This window comes from Corvus brachyrhynchos, unplaced genomic scaffold, assembly GCF_000691975.1.
Source record: "Corvus brachyrhynchos isolate BGI_N302 unplaced genomic scaffold, ASM69197v1 scaffold223, whole genome shotgun sequence".
Classification (NCBI taxonomy): domain Eukaryota; kingdom Metazoa; phylum Chordata; class Aves; order Passeriformes; family Corvidae; genus Corvus; species Corvus brachyrhynchos.
In genome coordinates, this window is record NW_008237174.1 from 3174282 (window position 1) to 3179925 (window position 5644).

Below are 5644 nucleotides of genomic sequence, written 5' to 3' on the forward strand. Positions count from 1 at the left end.
GTACAAACAACTATTTTTAAGCCACCAATGAAAACTAAGCTTGTTCTTTTATTTACTTGTTCTTTAGACAGAAAGAGCATCATAGTACATCTTCAGGTAGGTGAGAACATCATGAGCTCTTGGCATAGTTCTCCTTTCCAGGGCTTTTCTGCTGCTCCGCTGGAGTTAGATAAAGTCTCCAGGATCTCCACTCTTAAAAGAAGGCAGCAAATTCCTTTTGGGGTAGCAAGCTGTGGTAGCCTGCTTAGAACAAGACTTGTTAGCTTAACTCACTATGGCCATGCAGTCTTTGAAACCTTGAAAAACACACCAAAATATCAGAAACCATTCACAGCACAGCATAAAAGACTCAGGTTTCTAATTCCCCCTAAGTTCATCAGCTTTCTAATTCCCCACTGCACCCAGCACTCTTCACAAGGACAGTTTGTTATTCACCTCCTAGTTGTCTGTTGAGCAATGTCTTTTCCTGACTCATTTTACTCTGGATGATTAAGTCTTGTTATCTGAGATGATATTTTAGAGCTGTCTGGGAGAACAAATAACACATTCATTCAGAATGGCCCAGAAATACACTGAACCCTTCCTTTGAATTTTGATTAATTTACATTTGAGCATCCTAATTCTAGGTCTGAGGCCCAACTCATTCCATTCTGGCCATTGAGTACAAGCAAACACGTAATTTAGACATTTGTGAAAGTTGTACCTCAAAGCTGCTATGATATATTTTCCACTTAAAAAGAGCAGAAGAATTCATGCTGGTATAATGCAAATGAATGTGGTTTTGCACTGTATGAACATGTTTCCTCTGAAAGAGATTTTGATTCCTTGAAAACAGCAAATGCTGGTGCCTGACTTAGCAAGAGCAGCACTTATGGCACCAAGAGGATAAAAAGTAGAGAAAGTTCAGCAAACATTAAAAAATCAACCAACCAACCAATCAACCAACCAGAAAACCCTACTCATCTTTGCCATAAACATTATGAATTTTTTGGTCATACACTTCCTTTCGGTTGGATTATGGCTCCCCCAGCCACTATTTATTTGCTAAATGAACACAATACTGGGAAACAGATAAAGTTGTTAAGATTCCTGTCTCTAGGTAGCACAAAAAAGATACACTCAGAACATTTTAGTGGTTACTTAAAAACCTGAAGGCCTTCTCCTTCCCATTGAAAACTTCAGAGCCATGCAGCCACCTGAATGCCCAAAATACAGCATTTATCAAGCAGCAGTGCTGGGTGATAAGGCACTGAAACACAAAGGATTCACTGAAGTAATAACCTGCTGAGCATATTCATGTATAGCACCTGAGAAACTTCAAAAGCAATCACCAAGGACGGGGAGAAACAAGCCCAAATTTCTCAGCCAATAATGTATCTGCCAGCCTGGGACTGAGTCATTCACAACTTGCTCTCATTAAATATCCTCTAGATGGAAGTTGTCCTCATTTAGGCCAAAAAGACCAACCTGAAAAAGGAAGATTTATGTGCACACCAACAAATTACATGCTCACCTACGAGCAATGAACCCACATGTATCACAAAAAAATTGCCAGCTTAGCAAACATGCGGTTGATGTGTGCAGAAATGCTGATTTTTTTGTCTAGGTCTGATGCATCAAGTGATACTGAGTGGGAAATTCATAGAGCCACAAGGAATGAATCTAGTGCTGGGAGTGAAGGCAGCACAAAGTATTAAAATTCATTTTTAAGCTAAGTCTGGAGCATGCCTGTGGCAAGAAGATTAAAGAAGCAAACCCATTTCAACCATTTCAGGTGCAACATGACACAGAATAACTTGTTCAAAAGTCACTCAGAATTGTAGGGTGTTTCTTTTCTGCTAATATGTAGTTGCACTCTTAGGTTTCTTTCTCTGACTCCAGATTTATTTCAGTCTGTTGCTGAGCTGGAGCTAGACCACAGTTCTGAAAAGACAGAAGTTGAAAAGCCCTTGAAACCTCCCAATTCCAGAATGTGTTTCCCAAATGCTATGAATCATATTGCTTTCATTTCCTCTGCCTCACCATTTTCTGAGGAGGTTTACCTAAACTTTGTTTAGGGTTCTGCTTTTTTTTTTTTTTTCCAAACCTCATTTTTAGATGAGACAGGAAGAAAATTGCAGATTTTTTTCTTCTCCTAGTCCTGTGGTACGAAGCTGATGCTACTTTTTCTATAGAAAGACAAAATTACCTCCAAAGCCAGGTTGCAGCTTGAAAACTGTCACTTAGAGCTGTATTTCTTCCTGTATTTTTCTACAAAAGGGTTGCAGTGTGTCCACACGTAAGGAGAGGGGCTGTCAGCACTAGCAAGTGAGTTTCACACTTCAGCCAGAGAGGTTCCAGAAAGCCTTGGAAGCTCATCTCAAGAAAAGTGTATTGTGGTTACTGTGTAATTTACATGTAAGGCACTAGGTTGCTTCTTGATACACCTCAGTCCTCCCAGAGATAAACATTTGTTTGCCAACTTGAAGATATGAATCATACACCTGAACTGGCTAAAACTGGCACATACCCCTTAAATAGTTTAACAGCTGCGTGTGTGTAAGTAGCTGTATCTCTCAAAAGCCACTGAGCACTTGACTACTGATCTCCAGTATGCAAATGGAGCAGAAACTGGGGGAAGAAATCCTATTTTTATTACAATCTTTCCTACAACTTCCCACTTTCCAGCTCCTCCCCAGATCAAGGAATAATTGGAAATTTGGAGGTAGCCACCACAAGCTCACAAAAGCTCTCATCTGCATCACAGCAGGTAAAGGCCACGCCGAACCCCCTGACTTCAGAGACGAATTGCTCCCCACCCTATTTTGACTACTGACTGAAAACAGTGGAGGATTCAAATCTTTACACTTTTTCCACCTTCACTTGCCTATATAAGTAAGTACAGAGTGTATCTTGAGACAGGGAAAAAAAAAAAGAGAAAAAAAGAGAAGAAAAGAAGGATGTGGTTGGTTATGCCACTTACAACACTTGTAAGGCATGGTCTGTAAGACAACATTCTCAAGCTCTGTAGAACAACCTGGACTGAAGCAATGCTGCTGATCTGCTTGCTGGGGCTCAGGTAAAGTAATTCCTATTTTAGTTATTGACTTTTATTTTTCCGACAATTTAATAGCAACATTGATTGTAGACACTATTTTTAGTCTGGTTAGATGATTATTACTTATAAAGCTCAAACAATAAGATCAAACATGTAGTGTTGCTTAGCTTAGAGCAGAAAGAAAGATTTCTGCTTTAGTGATAAATATAAATCTATTCTGTTGTAATCAAAATACTTAGAAAAAAATGGTAAGAAATTATCCAGCTACAGATGAAATATATGGCAGCTGTGGGACCTGCTGCTCATCATTGCACTAAGCCGTCTTACTCTTCTCAAGTACATCCACGAGAGAATGACTTATATCTACCATGAATAATGTTCTAGGAAATAGATATAAAAAAAACCATGTTTTTGCTAATGAAGCGTTCATGGATAAGAATACCCTTAATGTAACATCCCTCATCTGTGCTCTCATACAGATTTGTGTGAACCCCAACTAGAGCCAGATGAACTCAGATCCAAGCTGCAAAGAGGAAACTATTCGTGAATTCTGCTGTACTGCAAAAAAACTGCAAAAAAACAGCGGAGCTATTACTGTAAAACCTTGCTGATCATTTCCTAGGTCAGAACACCTTTGCTGCTCACTAAACCACAAGCTCCTGCTATGGGTAAACCCAATTAATGTTTAACGAGTTCATAGGAAGTGGAAAATCCTCAGCAGGAGAAACTGGAAACAAATGAAGCAGCGATGACACAGAGGCTGGACCAGCTAAGACACACTCTCTTGAGTACTGTAAATCACAGATTCTTATATTATCGTTTGGTTTCTAGGAGTTGTCTGAAACAATCCTAAAGCCACAGGAGATTCCTTCAAAAAACTTTTTGAGGACAGAGAAATTTTCCTCAGAAGACTGGAAAAGAGCAAACGCGGTACCTCTCTTAAGAAGGTGGAAAGGAAGGAGTTGGGAAAACTAGATCCCTAATCCCAGCTTTAGTATTTGAAAGAAACATTGGAATCACCCACCAAAGAATCTGTTTGCAAGCACGCAGAACTCAACTCAGTGGTAGGTAAAATCTGCACAGATTAATCTGAGAATGACTGAAATAGAAGTAATTTGACTTCCTCAGTGACACTGTCAGCAATGGGAGACGGGGTGTAGGAGGGCGAAACAGGTTTCACACACTAAAGAAATTCTCATAAGCAAAGGAAATATGATCAGTATGAATCATCTAAAAAAAAACTTCTATATGATTAGTGAGTACCCCCCGAGATACCAATCAGTGTCTACTATATAGGAAAGATGTCTCTGGTACAGTTCAGTATCTTTCAGGATGAGTATTATCAGTATTTTTACTAATAATTTGGACAATGCAGTAAAGATGATGCTTATGAAATGACTACAAGGTTATTTGTCAATGAAAATGATTCTTCATTTAACTCTGAGCAAACATTACTTAGTCTAGAACAGTTGCAAACAATTCCCATGGATTACTCAAGATGTAAATTTTAAATTTGAGAGACTAAAATGATAAAAACCATCATGTTTTTGACAATCAGACAATTATCAATTTAAAGGTTGTCTTTTCTTGAAATTTATAATTTTGTGGAGTAATGTTACATGCAATTTGGTACCAATGAATTCTAAAGAAAATGCATTCAGTGAGCTAGAGATATGATAAAAGTAGCACCAAACCTGAGGCTTTAAAGAGTCATCATGCACAATTTTCTGATACATTTGCAAAGTGCTGGATTGACAAGTGTTGTCACTACCCCAAAATGTTTCATGTTGCCTGATTTTTTCCCCAGGTAGATGGGTGCCCTTGCATGGGTGCCCATGCTCACACCAAAACTCGTGTTCCCATGTCCCCTTCCCTGTCCTGCCCTCCGGTGACAGCAGCATCTGCCTACAATGATCCTTTGTACACATGGCACCAACTCAGCTCCCTGTTCTGTGTGATTCTCTCACATACCACAAACACATGATTTTCTAAGTAGCTGCCATATATTGCTGGCTCAAATGGATTGATTTAACCTCATCTTGATGACCAAACCAAGGTTTTCTCTTTGTTCTCATTTCTGACAGATAAATCCACTGATAACATCCAGCTTTTCTTTTGCTGTTTCCTAAGTTCACAACACTGTGACAGCCCAGCTCATGTGGCTCTGTCCAGTTCTCTGCAGGTAGCAGTGGTACCCAGCCCCTGACCGACAGCACCTCCCCAGAGGTCACCCTCACTCTTACAGTGGGGTCACTGGGGGAAACACAGCCAAGGACAGTCTGGGTGAATTTGTGCATCCCCTTAGTAACCCCCATCCAGTCTGTCTGTAGTCCTCATCAGCTTCCAGGCGATCATTTCCCCACTTACTGAACAGCCTTGTTCTAAATCCTGTTTTTTCTAGTGCTATTCAGTTGTTTCTAGTACACTTTGCTAAAATGCAAGTGTCTGAAATCCTCAGCCTTTCCCTTATATGAAAAAGCAGATACTTCATCAAAGATAAGTGTCTGGTAAGAGCTATCGAAGACTTATTTAGCAGTTTTCTTTAAAAATCTGTGTGAAGCTTAGACTCAACAGTTACAGAATTGCTTTAATCAAATTTGACACTCT

At 39.6% G+C, this 5644-nt stretch overlaps 1 protein-coding gene across 1 annotated transcript in view; it reads left to right on the plus strand.

Annotated features, from left to right (window-relative positions):
- Positions 1–2621: 2621 nt before the first annotated feature.
- The window catches only part of GPR55 (G protein-coupled receptor 55), a 7494-nt gene continuing 4471 nt past the window's right edge, over positions 2622–5644 (plus strand). Inside the window, exons 1-2 of the mRNA XM_017728819.1 lie at positions 2622–3058; positions 3869–4101. The gene's annotated coding sequence lies outside the window, so the exon portion shown is untranslated. The remainder of the gene's footprint in view (positions 3059–3868; positions 4102–5644) is intronic.